Raw genomic sequence first — 19,974 nt, forward strand, 5'->3', positions numbered from 1 at the left:
TAAACAGTATACACGTGGTCAAAACACTATAGTACTATAGTAAACAGTATACACGTGGTCACAACACTATAGTACTGTAGTAAACAGTATACACGTGGTCACAACACTATAGTACTGTAGTAAACATTACACACGTGATCACAACACTATAGTACTGTAGTAAACATTACACACGTGGTCACAACACTATAGTACTGTAGCAAACAGTGTACACGTGGTCACAACACTATAGTACTATAGTAAACAGTACACACGTGGTCACACCACTATAGAACTGTAGTAAACAGTATACACGTGGTCACAACATTATAGTACTATAGTAAACAGTATACACGTGGTCACAACACTATAGTACTATAGTAAACAGTATAGACGTGGTCACAACACTATAGTACTGTAGTAAACAGTATACACGTGGTCACACTATAGTACTATAGTAAACAGTATACACGTGGTCACAACACTATAGTACTGTAGTAAACAGTATACACGTGGTCACAACACTATAGTACTGTAGTAAACATTACACACGTGATCACAACACTATAGTACTGTAGTAAACATTACACACGTGGTCACAACACTATAGTACTGTAGCAAACAGTGTACACGTGGTCACAACACTATAGTACTATAGTAAACAGTACACACGTGGTCACACCACTATAGAACTGTAGTAAACAGTATACACGTGGTCACAACACTATAGTACTGTAGTAAACATTACACACGTGATCACAACACTATAGTACTGTAGTAAACATTACACACGTGGTCACAAAACTATAGTACTATAGTAAACAGTATACACGTGGTCACAACACTATAGTACTATAGTAAACAGTACACACGTGGTCACACCACTATAGTACTGTAGTAAACAGTATACACGTGGTCACAACATTATAGTACTATAGTAAACAGTATACACGTGGTCACAACACTATAGTACTATAGTAAACAGTATACACGTGGTCACAACTCTACAGTACTATAGTAAACAGTATACACTTGGTCTCAACACTATAGTACTGTAGTAAACAGTATACACGTGGTCACAACACTATAGTACCATAGTAAACAGTATACACATGGTCACAACACTATAGTACTATAGGAAACAGTATACACGTGGTCACACCACTATAGTACTGTAGTAAACAGTATACACGTGGTCACAACATTATAGTACTATAGTAAACAGTATACACGTGGTCACAACACTATAGTACTATAGTAAACAGTATACACGTGGTCACAACTCTACAGTACTATAGTAAACAGTATACACTTGGTCTCAACACTATAGTACTGTAGTAAACAGTATACACGTGGTCACAACACTATAGTACCATAGTAAACAGTATACACATGGTCACAACACTATAGTACTATAGGAAACAGTATACACGTGGTCACAACACTATAGTACTGTAGTAAACAGTATACACGTGGTCCCAACACTATAGTACTATAGTAAACAGTATACACGTGGTCACAACACTATAGTACTATAGTAAACAGTATACACGTGGTCACAACACTATAGTACTATAGTAAACAGTATACACGTGGTCACAACACTATAGTACTGTAGTAAACAGTATACACGTGGTCCCAACACTATAGTACTATAGTAAACAGTATACACGTGGTCACAACACTATAGTACTGTAGTATACAGTATACACGTGGTCACAACACTACAGTACTATAGTAAACAGTATGCACGTGGTCACAACACTATAGTACTGTAGTAAACAGTATAGACGTGGTCACAACACTATAGTACTATAGTAAACAGTATACACATGGTCACAACACTATAGTACTATAGGAAACAGTATACACGTGGTCACAACACTATAGTACTGTAGTAAACAGTATACACGTGGTCCCAACACTATAGTACTATAGTAAACAGTATACACGTGGTCACAACACTGTAGTACTGTAGTATACAGTATACACGTGGTCACAACACTACAGTACTATAGTAAACAGTATACACGTGGTCCCAACACTATAGTACTATAGTAAACAGTATACACGTGGTCAAAACACTATAGTACTATAGTAAACAGTATACACATGGTCACAACACTATAGTACTATAGTAAACAGTATACACGTGGTCACAACACTATAGTACTGTAGTAAACAGTATATACGTGGTCCCAACACTATAGTACTATAGTAAACAGTATACACGTGGTCACAACACTATAGTACTGTAGTAAACAGTATACACGTGGTCCCAACACTATAGTACTATAGTAAACCGTATACACGTGGTCACAACACTATAGTACTGTAGTAAACAGTATACACGTGGTCCCAACACTATAGTACTATAATAAACAGTATACACGTGGTCAAAACACTATAGTACTATAGTAAACAGTATACACGTGGTCACAACACTATAGTACTATATTAAACAGTATACACGTGGTCACAACACCATAGTACTGTAGTAAACAGTATACACGTGGTCACAACACAAGCAATCGTCTTCAGGTGAAATAATACAGCAGGCGGACTGCTGAGACAGGAAGAAATGTAGCGAGAGAGCTACTGCAACCAAAGGTTACACTATATACGTTTGTGGTGGGATTTGCAAGTAAATGTAAGATCGCAGAGCAAGCATACCCCGGCTAATCCCTCGGCTACTCCGAGGGGGAGTGGGAGCGGAGGGGCTGCCGTAACGGGCGAGATAGTGGGGGTGAAATTTACAGAGGGTACAAGCTGATAGAAAGAGGATCAAACTCAGCAAACTTAGAAATGTAATGCAACTCATTGAGTCGGCCAACACAACAAATAATACTTTGCCTGGTTGATCACCGTCCTTCTCTGCTTGTGTGTCTCCCTGTGTGTGGGGAGCGGTGGTGCAGCTGTTAGCGCTACGCTGCGCTATGAACCTGGCGACCCGGGTTCGATTCCCGCTCACGGCCAACACCAGTGACGATTATCTGAACCGGTCCCGGGCCTCCCCTAGGTCGACTCAGCCTCAAATGAGTACCTGGTGCGGTGTGTAAACATCGCCACTAGGGAGACAAAGGCGGTCGGGCGTGGTGCTGGCCACCCACCCCCTCGTGTACTGTTCCGGCCTTCACAGGTGCTCGCTAACAGCACTTGCCCCTACAGTCTGTTCAGGCTATACGGGGGATCTTTGTGTCTCCCTGTCTGTGTTTGGTCTCTCTCTCTCAAATTTAGTTTCACCTGATGACGACTGCTTGAGTTGCAATCGAAACGTCGTATTCTATTATTTTGTTTATTTTTTCTACGTGACTTTACCGAAAGACCATTGAGTAACAACAGTGTTTTTACGAATCACAGCTAAGAGACAAACAACATTATATTTTCTATTAAACATAACATTTTAATAACATGTTAAAAAATACTTTAAATCTCATCACTGCTCCTCATACTCAATCCGTGATCAGTGCCGGATTATCCTCGGAACAAAATAATCATTAGCTGTGGGCCCCGCACTTTCAAGCGCCCCGCGCTAAATGATCTCACCCTATAAATCCCCGTTCAGTGATTCTGTACTTGCTCTATTACTATAGTAAAATTACAATTACTTTACTATGCAAGTTAAAAACTTCGTGCTTTATAATTGTGTTTTTTTCATTTATTCTGGACACCTTTATAATATAAGCTACAGGATCCGCACGAGCTTAATCCGACACTGTCCGGGATACTGTTCCAGTGCCCAACCAGGCTGTTGAAGACACCGTGAGTGGAGTTGAGGGGGATCGGTGGAGGTGTGAAGGCGGCGAGTGATGCCGACGGGCTGCGAGGGGGTCATCCGAGAGGGTGCCCAGTGGGGAGATGAAGCAATGAAATCGCTCCACGTGCAGGTGCTGGGTGGATTACTGCACAGCGGCATCGTGGGAGGTGGCGACGGGTCGTGTTGGTCTCTACCCACTAGTGGATTGACCATGGCTGATGGTGGTGATGATGATGGATGTTGCTCACTCACTTGGCGACGTATGAAACGCCAGAGATGCACGGCGATGTGCAGGGTGTTCAGCAGCACGGTGGAGCTGATGGCCTCCTTGCAGCCGCTGTACAGTTGACCCACAGCGTGGAGCAGAGCAGGGAGCGCGCTGTCCACTATGGCCTGGCAGCTGCTGCTCAGCTCACCCATAGCCTGCAGGAGGGCAGGGAGCACGCTGTCCACAATGTCCTCACTGTGGCTACTGAACATCGGTCCCCAGGTGGCGACCCCTGCTGGTGGAGAGACGTTCTTCATGAGTCCGGAGTAGTTGATCGTGGTGGTGGTGGTGTTGGAGCCGTTAATGTCCGAACCCCCACGCCGAGATCCTCCGAGGAGCTCCACCATCGGCTGCGTGAGCAGCAGAACCACAGTGAGGACAGCCGTGAAGATCGCCATGGTGGTGGTGGTGGCGAAGTTCTCTGAAGAACTCGAAGTGGAGGAGCAGCGTGGGGCGAGGTGGTTGCCTCTCCAGGAGCCGACTCCACTCTGACCTCTGCCGTGACGTCACCGGGCCATGACGTCACCGTGACGTCAGAGGTTTCCACGGCTTTTACGTCATTATAGCATTTGGAACGTGGCTGTGCAATGGAACATCAACACGTGATGCACTACAACACTGTATTGTTTATAGAATTGTAATACAATACTAATTATTCACATCTGAGACACGAGTGACGCTCTAGATTCTGTGCGGATGGAGGAAGCCCCTGGGAGCAGCTGCGTCATTCTGGACGCTTCTATCTGCCCCTAGCATCTGCTCGTAGCTACTGCCAGGGTTATAAAAGCAGCTCCTGTAGATGCACTGGCAGAACATCGGCAGAGGAGGGAGCAACGCTCACAGCTGAAGCGAGCCTCACTGTGAAGCACATCAACAAGCATGGCCCTGAGTGTTTACTTCTCTGCGATGCACGTGATGGAGAGGAGCGTCTGGCCAGGCTGGCCGGTCTGGAACCCCCGCGGTGAAAGTCTCTTCCAGCAGCTGCAGCGAGACATGAGGAGCGAGATCGAGAGGATGGAGAGAATCTTCCGTGGAGTCGATCAGCTCAGCAGCCACACGCGGGCTCCGGGCAGCCTCGGAGACGCACTGCTGCAGCAGCCGGCCGTGAGCATGTGGGTTCCAGATTGAAGATCCACAGGAGCAGGGAGGCGGGTTTGTCGCGTCCCTGGACGTGCAGGACTTCTCCCCACAGGACCTGGCCGTGAAGGTGTCTGGAGACAAGCTGGTGGTGGCCGGACGGCGCGAGGTGAAGAGCGGAGAAGTCAGCAGCGGCAGCTACAGCCACAGCTGCCAGGAGTTCCACAGGGAGACGCAGCTGCCCAGGGACGTGGACCCGCAGAGTGTGAGCTGCTGCTTGACTGAAGACGGGACGCTGAAGTTCAAGGCTCAGCGCCGCGCCCTCCCTGCAGCGGCCGAGAGGGTGGTGGTCATTGAGCAGCCAGCGACAGCGACTCCTGGCACGGCCTCTCAGTCCACTGGCACCACTCACGCGTAGAGTGGCGCCTGGAGCATCCATTCCAGCAGCCTGCTTTATTGATGTTTCAATTGTATGGATATTTAGATAAATCAGTTTCTTCTATCCACGCTATGTTCAGTAATATTTACGTGTTTCAGCGTTCACATTCAACTTCATTGGATTAAGTGTATCGCTGTAAAGGATTGTGAAATCGTATCGCTTCGTTTTAATTTGCCATTACACGTTCATATATTGCAATAAGATAATGATGAATGTTATCTTCAATTATTTTTCATCATTACACATGACTATTTTGCACAGTCTAATTTTCGAACTACTATAATACCATCATCCCTGCCCTGCTTCAGGACAAGCTCTTCCAGCTGAACGTGCCATACACCACCTGTAAATGGATCACAGACTTCCTGTCTGACAGGAAGCAGTGCGTTAAGCTGGGAACACAAGTCTCTGGCTCCAGGTCCATCAGCACCGGAACTCCTCAGGGCTGCGTCCTTTCCCCTCTGCTCTTCTCCCTGTATACCAACAGCTGCACCTCCAATCATCTGTCCGTCAAACTATTGAAGTTTGCGGATGACACCACCCTCATTGGGCTGATCTCTGGTGGGGATGAGTCTGACTATAGGTGGGAAGCTGACAATCTGGTGACCTGGTGTAGCCAGAACAACTTAGAGCTAAATGCTCTAAAGACAGTTGAGATGGTTGTGGACTTCAGGAAGAATACAGCACCACTCACCCCCATCACCCTGTTAGACTCCCCAGTAAAAATTGTAGAGTCCTTCCGCTTCCTGGGCACTATTCTCTCCCGGGACCTCAAGTGGGAATTGAACATCAGCTCCCTCACCAAGAAAGCTCAACAGAGGATGTACTTTCTACGGCAGCTGAAGAAATTCAACCTGCCAAAGACAATGATGGTGCAATTCTATACAGCGATCATTGAATCCATCCTCACCTCCTCCATAACCGTCTGGTACGCTGCTGCCACTGCCAAGGACAAGAGCAGACTGCAGCGTATCATCCACACTGCTGAGAAGGTAATTGCCTGCAATCTACCGACCCTCGAGGACCTGCACACGACAAGGTCTATGAGGCGAGCGAGGAAGATTATGGCCGATTTCTCCCACCCTGGTCACTCTCTGTTTCAGCTACTCCCCTCCGGCAGAAGGCTTCGGTCCATCAGGACCAAAACCTCACGCCATAAAAACAGTTTCTTCCCATCTGCTGCTGGCCTGTTAAACAAGGCCAAGGGCTAACACTGTTTTTAACATTTGATCTACATAACGACACGTTGCTGATATTAACTATGTTTCCCTATTTGTATTTTTAAATTATATCTTAAAGCTATTTTATATTCGATATTTATTTAATTTTATATACTTCAGCCCCTTAGTGTTAGACTTTTAACCCTTATTATAGTAAGACTTGTTTAAAACTTATTTAAGATTTTAGATTCCTATATGTTGAATGTATGCACCATCCTGCCAAAGTAAATTCCGTGTCGGTGTGAACTTACATGGCGAATAAAACCCTTTCTGATTCTGATTCTGAATACTATAGTGTTTGTTTTTTGTAATAAAATGCCTTTCAATTTCCTGCAACAGTTGCAACTGTTCTTTTTTCTACATTGTGTTTGTTTCATCGTTACTGTGGATCAGAGTTCTGGACACAGAATTCCCCAAAACTAAGACAACCGGTAACGCGGCCTCATTGCTCCCTGTCCGTGACAACTCCGAAGGTGCCAGGCTCACGCCGTCGGCCCTGCCGAGTCACTCCGCACTCAGAATTTGGGATTGGCTTGCAATTGTCTATGATCAATCTTACCACTTCACATTTCACTTGTATCATCCTTCAATTGGTAGTAAATCCTTCGCTAAGGAATTGGTCCTCAAATCGTGGGGTCAAGCGTACCACAGAAAAATTAGTTGCCGTTTAATGTTTGCGACACAGAGAATGTAAATAGTTACATGACAACATCGCTGCTGTAGCAGTGTAAGTCACGCTGCTATTAAAATATTCTATGTCTCGAGTTTCATGGCTGGCTGCTGGCTGTGCTTCTCTCCACCCCAACAATAACTCCGTTGTTAGTGGGTGCAGGAGACAATAGGGACACCAACAAGGTGGGAATTACCAGAACAGAATTTGAAGACTGACACGGCTAATTTAAAATTGCACTTTCAATGTATGCGCCAATTAACGTCATTCTTTTTGAAAAAATAACTTGTTCTATCCTAGAGATTTAGAAACTAAACGTTAGGACATTAAACTAGTACAATTAAAATGTACGATTAATTGTAAAGTTAGCAAAATAAATAAATGATCTAAATCATATACTATATTCTTGGTTCTTTCGGTAAAGTCACGTAGAAGGGAAACAATAAAATAATAAAGATATAAAACAATAAAATTCTCACAAGTCAAAATTCATATACTGTTGATTTATTCTCTCCATCTCCGCAGTTGACACTGCCGGTTGTGTTCCCTCCTTAGCTCCCATTCCCACGTTAGTCTCGACCACCGGCCTTCATCACTTCAAGTTGCGTGTCCTGCCTCACCCCACCATTCTAAACTAAAATTACGTCCTTAATTTGCATATGATGTCCAATTGACGTGTCCGTCTTCCAGTATCAGTGTAATTCTTAGGATGTGCATCATCTCTACGCTTCCTTGTGCATTTCTAAACATTGGTTCTATTTTCCGTTTGTGATGCATCTGTTTGAAAAAAAACGTTCTGCCTAAGGCATATGGCTCAGTTACGTTTCATTTCGATTTAAAGCTTTCGTGATTCCAAGGATTAATATTCTTTGGTTCTTTCGGTAATGTCACGTAGAATGAGAATACAATAATAAATTTATAAAATAAAATAACACAATAAAATTCTCACGACGTTTCGGCCACAACACAAGCGGCCTTCATCAGGTGACGGGACGAGACTGTCTGGAGGACAGCGCTGGAGCGAAAAAGCCAAGCTCATATCGCGACCTTTAAGCTGTGTGAGAAGCAACAGAGCGCCTTGACAAAGGAATTAGCATAGAATTTAGCATTGAAACAGCTGAGTGATTAGCGTTTCATTATTAACGTGTCATTATTAAGTCAAGATAACAATAAGCACTTTGCTCTGCCCTGATACGCCTCTCTTAATCATTTTCATCCCTCTTCCCCTTCAACAACCGCCCTACGTGTAAATGCACTTCTATGTTTTCAAGGCTGTGTCCCTGTTCTTTTTGCGTTCAGTTTGTTATTCCCCCGCACCTCCAATTAAAGCATGGTTGGCTGCGTACGGTGCGAAAGAAGTTCACCATGCAAACATACGCTGCGTTGAAAAATGATTCTACTGACTGCAGACCAAACCTGGACAGATTTCTCAATACGAGTGCAATATCGAGGATACAGATCAATACCACCTGAACACAGATGCTAATTCCCGGACGGGTGGCAACTCTAGCCATGCCCATGAAAACATACACAACATCTTGACCATGAATCGCCTATGCGGCAGATTAAATGTCAAACATTTAACATTGAATTCCGATCTACTATTGTTCGTTTTGATTTATTTTGGCGCAGTTTCAAGTAAGTCTTTTTGATATAATTATTGTATTGTCATTTACTGTATAATTATGATAATAGACCAAGCACTGAGACATTGCCCAGGGTTGGTCTACAATCGAAAAGGTGGCAACCCCATAGCACACCCTCCTGTTCCAGTGTTAACACATCGTATGTTTGTATCTTGAACTTCTTTCGCACCGTACGTAGCCCACCGTGCTAATCGGAGGTATGAGGTGAGCGGGAATCGAACTCGTGTAGTCGCGGTTCGTAGCGCAGCGTGCTAAACGCTAAACGCTGCGCCACCGCTCCCCCCACAACACACGCGCACAGCAGCTCCAGAGAGCAGCTTTTGGGTCAGAGGTAGCCGCATTGCACTGGGGCCGTCCATAAATGACGTCACGCACCGAGGGGGGGGGGAGGTCAGACATTTGTGACGATGTGTGACGAGGGGGGGGGGGTTTGAGAAATGTGACGTCACCTCAAAATGCGCAACTTTAATTAAATATAGACAACACGTTCTACATAATTAAATAGGCTTTTTAACAAATCTTTTTTCCTACAACATCAGAGTGCAGCGCCACATTAAATACGCACTACAATGACGATAGTTTAAAGCGATGTGAAACATGTATTTTTGGGGAGGGGCGGCGCACAGCTTTGTGACGTCATATTTGAGGGGGGGGGTCTGACTTTTTGTGACGCCGTGTGACGATGGAGGGGGGGTCAAAAATCGTCCAAAATCGCGTGACGTCATTTATGGACGCCTCCACAGCGAGAAATAGCGCAACAAACCGAACCCACGTACAGCGAGGGTAGCCCTGCCTGGTTTATCATTAATTAATCTCCAGTTAAGTCACAAACGACTCTCTTAGAGCCGAAGGCGCGATCCAGTATCACGTTGGCATGCCGTGTCAACCCGTACGGGGTTACCCCGTATTCGTGTACAGAGAGATTGAGTTTTCAGGTTCATACGGCTTACTACAGCCGTTTCAAAACGGGCAAACCAATGTTTTGTTTGATGGGACTTTGTAGGATGAACGTTGAGATTTGTAAGGGGCACGGGGTGACCAATAAGGTCTGAATTGGTCTGTAATAAGAGAGGCAATGGTTAGGGGGTGACAGGTGTGCGTTGGCACTGCGTGCCACGTCGCGTTGTCATACAGCTGACACTCCGATGAGCAATGATTCGGCGACGCACGGTGCCAATGGGGCCGTCCATAAATGACGTCACGAGATTTCTGACGATTTTTCACCCCCCCCCCCCCCATCGTCACGCGGCGTCACAAAAAGTCAGACCCCCCATCAAATGTGACGTCACAAAGTTTTGCCCACCCCCTAAAAAAAATAAAACATGTTTCAAATCGCTTTAAACTATTGTCATTGTAGTGCGTATTTAACGTGGCGCTGCACTCTGATGTTGTAGGAGAAAACATTTATGAAAAAGTCTATTTAATTAAGTAGAACGTGTTGTCTATATTCATTTAAAATTGCGCATTATGATGTGACGTCACATTTCTCAAACCCCCCCCCCTCGTCACACATCGTCACAAATGTCTGAACTCTCCCCCCCCAGGTGCGTGACGTCATTTATGAACGGCCCCAAAAAGTTCAACATTCGTGCGTATCCGCCGTGATGTGGGGCGAAGTTTAATTCTAATCTTATTATCCGCGATGCCTGCAGGATTAGCTTTTTCATTCTTCGTCTGCCAAAGCAGATGATTAATGAGAATATTGATGAGATTTCCCCCAGCGCATGTTGGCTGGGGAAGGGCTGTTTAAGACCCGCGGTGAACCCGCTCATCTCCACGTATCGGCATGAAATGAAAAATCGCGGATTTTAGGAAGCGCGTTCGTTTCAAGTGGATGCTTGTTGTCAACACCGCCACATTGACAGCACTCGCAACCATCCCATACTCAATTGAAAACTCTTCTTAAGTAATTGCTTATTGTGTTTAGTTTCTTGTCCTTACCTCATACCTCCGATTAGCACGGTGGGCTACGTACGGTGCGAAAGAAGTTCAAGATACAAATATACGATGTGTTAACACTGGAACACGAGGGTGTGCTATGGGGTTGCCACCTTTTCGATTGTAGACCAATCCTGGGCAATGTCTCAGTGCTTGGTCTATTATCATAATTATACAGTAAATGACAATACAATAATTATATCAAAAAGACTTACTTGAAACTGCGCCAAAATAAATCAAAACGAACAAAAGTAGATCGGAATTCAATGTTAAATGCTTGACATTTAATCTGCCGCATAGGCGATTCATGGTCAAGATGTTGTGTATGTTTGCATGGGCATGGCTAGAGTTGCCACCCATCCGGGAATTAGCATCTGTGTTCAGGTGGTATTGATCTGTACCCTCGATATTGCACTCGTATTGAGAAATCTGTCCAGGATTAGTCTGCAGTCAGTAGAATAATTTTTCAAACGCAGCGTATGTTTGCATGGTGAACTTCTTTCGCACCGTACGCAGCCAACCATGCTTTAATTGGAGGTGCGGGGGAATGACAAACTGAACGCAAAAAGAAAAGGGACACAGCCTTGAAAACACAGAAGTGGATTGACACGTAGGGCGGTTGTTGAATGGGAAGAGGAATGAAAATGATTAAGAGAGGCGTATCAGGGCAGAGCAAAGTGCTTATTGTTATCTTAACTTAATAATGAAACATATCTGAGCCATATGCCTTAAGCAGAACGTTTTTTTTTCAAACAGATGCATCACAAACGGAAAATAGAACCAATGTTTAGAAATGCAGAAGGAAGCGTAGAGATGATGCACATCCAAAGAATTACACTGATACTGGAAGACGGACACGTCAATTGGACATCATATGCAAATTAAGGACGTAATTTTAGTTTACAAAGGTGGGGTGAGGCAGGACACACAACTTGAAGTGATGACGGCCGGTGGTCGAGACTAACGTGGGAATGGGAGCTAAGGAGGGAACACAACCGGCAGTGTCAAGTGCGGAGACGGAGGGAATAAATCAACGTTATATGAATTTTGATTTGTGATAATTTTATTGTGTTATATCTTTGTTATTTTATTGTTTCCCTTCTACGTGATTTTACCGAAAGAACCAAGTATATAGTATATGAATTAGATCATTTATTTTGCTAACCTTACAATTAATCGTACATTTTAATTGTACCAGTTTAATGTCAATCCTTTACAGCGATACACTTAATCCAAAGAAGTTGAATGTGAACGCTGAAACACGTAAATATTACTGAACATAGTGTGGATAGAAGAAACTGCTCTTTGGTTTTTTCGGTAAAGTCACGTAGAAATAAGAAATAATAAAATAAAATTTCAGAATAGCATACGACGTTTCGATTGCAACGCAAGCAATCATCATCAGGTATAGAATAGCTAAATTTAAGAGAGAGGAAACACAGAGAGATGGAGAAGCACGTCAAATTGAACAAGATTTAGTAAAGTTTGGAAACAATAATATGCAGCACAGAGGGTCGGTCAAACTAAATATCCATACAATTGAAACATCAATACAGCAGGTTGCTGCTCCAGGCGCCACTCTACGCGTGAGTGGTGCCAGTGGACTGAGAGGCCGTGCCAGGAGTCGCTGTCGCTGGCTGCTCAATGACCACCACCCTCTCGGCCGCTGCAGGGAGGGCGCGGCGCTGAGCCTTGAACTTCAGCTTCCCGTCTTCAGTCAAGCAGCAGCTCACGCTCTGCGGGTCCACGTCCCTGGGCAGCTGCGTCTCCCTGTGGAACTCCTGGCAGCTGTGGCTGTAGCTGCCGCTGCTGACTTCTCCGCTCTTCACCTCGCGCCGTCCGGCCACCACCAGCTTGTCTCCAGACACCTTCACGGCCAGGTCCTGTGGGGAGAAGTCCTGCACGTCCAGGGACGCGACAAACCCGCCTCCCTGCTCCTGTGGATCTTCAATCTGGAACCCACTGCTCACGGCCGGCTGCTGCAGCAGTGCGTCTCCGAGGCTGCCCAGAGCCCGCGTGTGGCTGCTGAGCTGATCGACTCCACGGAAGATTCTCTCCATCCTCTCGATCTCGCTCCTCATGTCTCGCTGCAGCTGCTGGAAGAGACTTTCACCGCGGGGGTTCCAGACCGGCCAGCCTGGCCAGACGCTCCTCTCCATGACGTGCATCGCAGGGAAGTAAACACTGAGGGCCATGCTTGTTGATGTGCTTCACAGTGAGGCTCGCTTCAGCTGTGAGCGCTGCTCCTTCCTCTGCCGATGTTCTGCCAGTGCAGCTACAGGAGTTGCTTTTATAGCCCTGGCAGTAGCTACGAGCAGATTCCAGGGGAGCCAGAAGCGTCCAGAATGACGCAGCTGCTCCCAGGGGCTTCCTCCATCCGCACAGAATCTAGAGCGTCACTCGTGTCTCAGATGTGAATAATTAGTATTGTATTACAATTCTATAAACAATACAGTGTTGTAGGGCTTCCCTCATCCACAGCAAATAGCAGTGACTCAAACCTGGGGTTCAGCTGTGTGACGCCTTCTCTAAACTAGCACATCAACAAGCATGGCCCTGAGTGTTTACTTCCCTGCGATGCACGTGAAGGAGAGGAGCGTCTGGCCAGGCTGGCCGGTCTGGAACCCCCGCGGTGAAAGTCTCTTCCAGCAGCTGCAGCGAGACATGAGGAGCGAGATCGAGAGGATGGAGAGAATCTTCCGTGGAGTCGATCAGCTCAGCAGCCACACGCGGGCCCCGGGCAGCCTCGGAGATGCACTGCTGCAGCAGCCGGCCGTGAGCAGTGGGTTCCAGATTGAAGATCCACAGGAGCAGGGAGGCGGGTTTGTCGCGTCCCTGGACGTGCAGGACTTCTCCCCACAGGACCTGGCCGTGAAGGTGTCTGGAGACAAGCTGGTGGTGGCCGGACGGCGCGAGGTGAAGAGCGGAGAAGTCAGCAGCGGCAGCTACAGCCACAGCTGCCAGGAGTTCCACAGGGAGACGCAGCTGCCCAGGGACGTGGACCCGCAGAGCGTGAGCTGCTGCTTGACTGAAGACGGGAAGCTGAAGTTCAAGGCTCAGCGCCGCGCCCTCCCTGCAGCGGCCGAGAGGGTGGTGGTCATTGAGCAGCCAGCAACAACGACTCCTGGCACGGCCTCTCAGTCCACTGGCACCACTCACGCGTAGAGTGGCGCCTGGAGCATCCATTCCAGCAGCCTACTTTATTGATGTTTTAATTGCGTGGATATTTTGTTAAATGAGTTTCTTCTATTCACGATATGTTTAGTAATATTTACGTGTTTCAGCGTTCACATTCACCTTCATTGGATTAAGTGTATCGCTGTAAAGGATTGTCAAATCGTATCGCTTCGTTTAATTTGCCATTACACGTTCATATATTGCAATAAGATAATGATAAATGTTATCTTCAATTATTTTTCATCATTACACATGACTATTTTGCACAGTCTAATTTTCGAACTACTATAATACTATACTATTTGTGTGAATGGTAAATGATGTTTGTTTTTTGTAATAAAATGCCTTTCAATTTCCTGCAACAGTTGCAACTGTTCTTTTTTCTACATTGTGTTTGTTTCATCGTTACTGTGGATCAGAGTTCTGGACACAGAATTCCCCAAAACTAAGACAACCGTTAACGCGGCCTCATTGGTCCCTGTCCGTGACAACTCCCAAGGTACCAGGCTCACGCCGTCGGCCCTGCCGAGTCACTCCGCACTCAGAATTTGGGATTGGCTTGCAATTGTCTATGATCAATCTTACCACTTCACATTTCACTTGTATTATCCTTCAATTAGTAGTTAATCCTTCGCTAAGGAATTTGTCCTCAAATCGTGGGGACAAGCCTACCACAGAAAAATTAGTTGCCGTTTAATGTTTGCGACACAGAGAATGCAAATAGTTACATGACAACATCGCTGCTGTAGCAATGTAAGTCACGCTGCTATTAAAATATTCTATGTCTCGAGTTTCCTGGCTGGCTGCTGGCTGTGCTTCTCTCCACCCCAACAATAACTCCGTTGTTAGTGGGTGCAGGAGACAATAGGGACACCAACAAGGTGGGAATTACCAGAACAGTATTTGAAGACTGACACGGTTAATTTAAAAATGCACTTTCAATGTATGCGCCAATTAACGTCATTCTTTTTGAAAAAATAACTTGTTTTAACCTAGAGATTTAGAAACTAAACCTTAGGACATTAAACTAGTACAATTAAAATGTACGATTAATTGTAAAGTTAACAAAATAAATAAATGATCTAAATCATATACTATATTCTTGGTTCTTTCGGTAAAGTCACGTAGAAGGGAAACAATAAAATAATAAAGATATAAAACAATAAAATTCTCACATGTCAAAATTCATATCCTGTTGATTTATTCTCTCCATCTCCGCAGTTGACACTGCCGGTTGTGTTCCCTCCTTAGCTCCCATTCCCACGTTAGTCTCGACCACCGGCCTTCATCACTTCAAGTTGTGTGTCCTGCCTCACCCCACCTTTCTAAACTAAAATTACGTCCTTAATTTGCATATGATGTCCAATTGACGTGTCCGTCTTCCAGTATCAGTGTAATTCTTAGGATGTGCATCATCTCTACGCTTCCTTGTGCATTTCTAAACATTGATTCTATTTTCCGTTTGTGATGCATCTGTTTGAAAAAAAACGTTCTGCCTAAGGCATATGGCTCAGTTACGTTTCATTTCGATTTAAAGCTTTCGTGACTGCAAGGATTAATATTCTTTGGTTCTTTCGGTAAAGTCACGTAGAATGAGAATAAAATAATAAATTGATAAAATAAAATAACACAATAAAATTCTCACGACGTTTCGGCCACAACACAAGCGGCCTTCATCAGGTGACGGGACGAGACTGTCTGGAGGACAGCGCTGGAGCGAAAAAGCCACGCTCATATCGCGACCTTTAAGCTGTGTGAGAAGAAACAGAGCGCCTTGACAAAGGAATTAGCATAGAATTTAGCATTGAAACAGCTGAGTGATTAGCGTTTCATTATTAACGTTTCATTATTAAGTCAAGATAACAATAAGCACTTTGCTCTGCCCTGATATGTCTCGTTAATCATTTTCATCCCTCTTCCCCTTCAACAACTGCCCTACGTGTAGATGCACTTCTGTGTTTTCAAGGCTGTGTCCCTGTTCTTTTTGCGTTCAGTTTGTTATTCCCCCGCACCTCCATTAAAGCATGGTTGGCTGCGTACGGTGCGAAAGAAGTTCACCCTGCAAACATACGCTGCGTTGAAAAATGATTCTACTGACTGCAGACCAATCCTGGACAGATTTCTCAATACGAGTGCAATATCGAGGATACAGATCAATACCACCTGAACACAGATGCTAATTCCCGGACGGGTGGCAACTCTAGCCATGCCTATGAAAACATACAAAACATCTTGACCATGAATCGCCTATGCGGCAGATTAAATGTCAAGCATTTAACATTGAATTCCGATCTACTTTTGTTCGTTTTGATTTATTTTGGCGCAGTTTCAAGTAAGTATTTTTGATATAATTATTGTATTGTCATTTTCTGTATAATTATGATAATAGACCAAGCACTGAGACATTGCCCAGGGTTGGTCTACAATCGAAAAGGTGGCAACCCCATAGCACACCCTAACGTGTTCCAGTGTTAACACATCGTATGTTTGTATCTTGAACTTCTTTCGCACCGTACGTAGCCCACCGTGCTAATCGGAGGTATGAGGTGAGCGGGAATCGACCTCGTGTAGTCGGGGTTCGTAGCGCAGTGCGCTAAACGCTGCGCCACCGCTCCCCCCACCACACACGCGCACAGCAGCTCCAGAGAGCGACTTTTGGGTCAGAGGTAGCCGCATTGCACTGGGGCCGTCCATAAATGACGTCACGCACCTGGGGGGGGGAGAGTTCAGACATTTGTGACGATGTGTGACGAGGGGGGGGGGGGGGGGTTTGAGAAATGTGACGTCACCTCAAAATGCGCAACTTTAATTAAATATAGACAACACGTTCTACTTAATTAAATAGGCTTTTTAACAAATCGTTTCTCCTACAACATCAGAGTGCAGCGCCACATTAAATACGCACTACAATGACGATAGTTTAAAGCGATATGAAACATGTTTTATATTTTTGGGGAGGGGCGGGGCACAGCTTTGTGACGTCATATTTGCGGGGGGGGGTCTGACTTTTTGTGACGCCGTGTGACGATGGAGGGGGGGTCAAAAATCGTCCAAAATCGCGTGACGTCATTTATGGACGCCTCCACAGCGTGAAATAGCGCAACAAACCGAACCCGCGTACAGCGAGGGAAGCCCTGGCTGGTTTATCATTCATTAATCTCCAGTTCAGTCACAAACGAATCTCTTAGAGCCGAAGGCGCGATCCAGTATCACGTTGGCATGCCGTGTCAACCCGTACCGGGTTACCCCGTATTCGTGTACAGGGAGATTGAGTTTTCAGGTCCATACGGCTTACTACAGCCGTTTCAAAACGGGCAAACCAATGTTTTGTTTGATGGGACTTTGTAGGATGAACGTTGAGATTTGTAAGGGGCACGGGGTGACCAATAAGGTCTGAATTGGTCTGTAATAAGAGAGGCAATGGTTAGGGGGTGACAGGTGTGCGTTGGCACTGCGTGCCACGTCGCGTTGTCATACAGCTGACACTCCGATGAGCAATGATTCGGCGACGCACGGTGCCAATGGGGCCGTCCATAAATGATGTCACGCGATTTCTGACTTTTTTGACCCCCCCCCCCCCATCGTCACGCGGCGTCACAAAAAGTCAGACCCCCCATCAAATGTGACGTCACAAAGTTCTGCCCACCCCCTAAAAAAATAAAACATCCTTCAAATCGCTTTAAACTATTGTCATTGTAGTGCGTATTTAACGTGGCGCTGCACTCTGATGTTGTAGGAGAAAACATTTATTAAAAAGTCTATTTAATTAAGTAGAACGTGTTGTTTATATTCATTTAAAATTGCGCATTATGATGTGACGTCACATTTCTCAAACCCCCCCCCCCTCGTCACACATCGTCACAAATGTCTGAACCCTCCCCCCCCAGGTGCGTGACGTCATTTATGAACGGCCCCAAAAAGTTCAACATTCGTGCGTATCCGCCGTGATGTGGGGCGAAGTTTAAATCTAATCTTATTATCCGCGATGCCTGCAGGATTAGCTTTTTTATTCTTCGTCTTCCAAAGCAGATAATTAATGAGAATATTCATGGAATTTCCCCCAGTGCATGTTGGCTGGGGAAGGGCTGTTTAAGACCCGCGGTGAACCCGCTCATCTCCACGTATCGGCATGAAATGAAAAATCGCGGATTTTAGGAAGCGCGTTCGTTTCAAGTGGATGCTTGTTGTCAACACAGCAACATTGACAGCACTCGCAACCATCCCATACTCAATTGAAAACTCTTCTTAAGTAATTGCTTATTGTGTTTAGTTTCTTGTCCTTACCTCATACCTCCGATTAGCACGGTGGGCTACGTACGGTGCGAAAGAAGTTCAAGATACAAATATACGATGTGTTAACACTGGAACACGTTAGGGTGTGCTATGGGGTTGCCACCTTTTCGATTGTAGACCATTCCTGGGCAATGTCTCAGTGCGTGGTCTATTATCATAATTATACAGTAAATGACAATACAATAATTTTATCAAACATACTTACTTGAAACTGCGCCAAAATAAATCAAAACGAACAAAAGTAGATCGGAATTCAATGTTAAATGCTTGACATTTAATCTGCCGCATAGGCGATTCATGGTCAAGATGTTGTTTATGTTTGCATGGGCATGGCTAGAGTTGCCACCCGTCCGGGAATTAGCATCTGTGTTCAGGTGGCATTGATCTGTACCTTCGATATTGCACTCGTATTGAGAAATCTGTCCAGGATTGGTCTGCAGTCAGTAGAATAATTTTTCAACGCAGCGTATGTTTGCATGGTGAACTTCTTTCGCACCGTACGCAGCCAACCATGCTTTAATTGGAGGTGCGGAGGAATGACAAACTGAACGCAAAAAGAACAGGGACACAGCCTTGAAAACACAGAAGTGCATTGACACGTAGGGCGGTTGTTGAATGGGAAGAGGAATGAAAATGATTAAGAGAGGCATATCAGGGCAGAGCAAAGTGCTTATAATGTTAATGCTCACCCCGAGCCCTCAATACTCTGATAGTGCGCTGTTTTTGAGTTGTACGCCTTTTGGCGTCTTCTGGTCCAACACCAATGGAGACTAAGCTTTAAAAAAGCTGTTTCGGGTGTGGACCAATCAAATTCAAGGACAGTACATATTATTATCAGAGTTGTCTTTTTTGTTTGCATTTTGACTGCTTGTGTTGTGGTCATTGCAAACATGATGCCTTGAATAAAGGTGTCAGTTTTTGTGCCAGTTAAAAAGGGTAAAACCTATTCCTATATCTTGTTTCTGGCAAAGGAGGTCTCATAATGTTAATGCTCACCCCGAGCCCTCAATACTCTGATAGTGCGCTGTTTTTGAGTTGTACGCCTTTTGGCGTCTTCTGGTCCAATACCAATGGAGACTAGGATCTAAGAAAAGCTGTTTCGGGTGTGGACCAATCAAATTCAAGGACAGTGCATATTATTATCAGAGTTGTCTTTTTTGTTTGCATTTTGACTGCTTGTGTTGTGGTCATTGCAAACATGATGCCTTGAATAAAGGTGTCAGTTTTTGTGCCAGTTAAAAGGGTAAAACCTATTCCTATATCTTGTTTCTGGCAAAGGAGGTCTCATAATGTTAATACTCACCCCGAGCCCTCAATACTCTGATCGTGCGCTGTTTTTGAGTTGTACGCAGTGGTTCTTAACCTGGGTTCGATCGAACCCCAGGGGTTCGGTGAGTCGATCTCAGGGGTTCGGCAGAGCCCCCGCCACGGAGGTCCGGACACACTTGAATTATTGTGTAAATTTGTGATGACACACACGGCCCGCTTGGCCATCACTGGCTGCAGATGA

This window comes from Petromyzon marinus, chromosome 25, assembly GCF_048934315.1.
Source record: "Petromyzon marinus isolate PM22_M1 ecotype Great Lakes invasive population chromosome 25, UKy_Petmar_22M1.pri1.0, whole genome shotgun sequence".
NCBI lineage: Eukaryota > Metazoa > Chordata > Hyperoartia > Petromyzontiformes > Petromyzontidae > Petromyzon > Petromyzon marinus.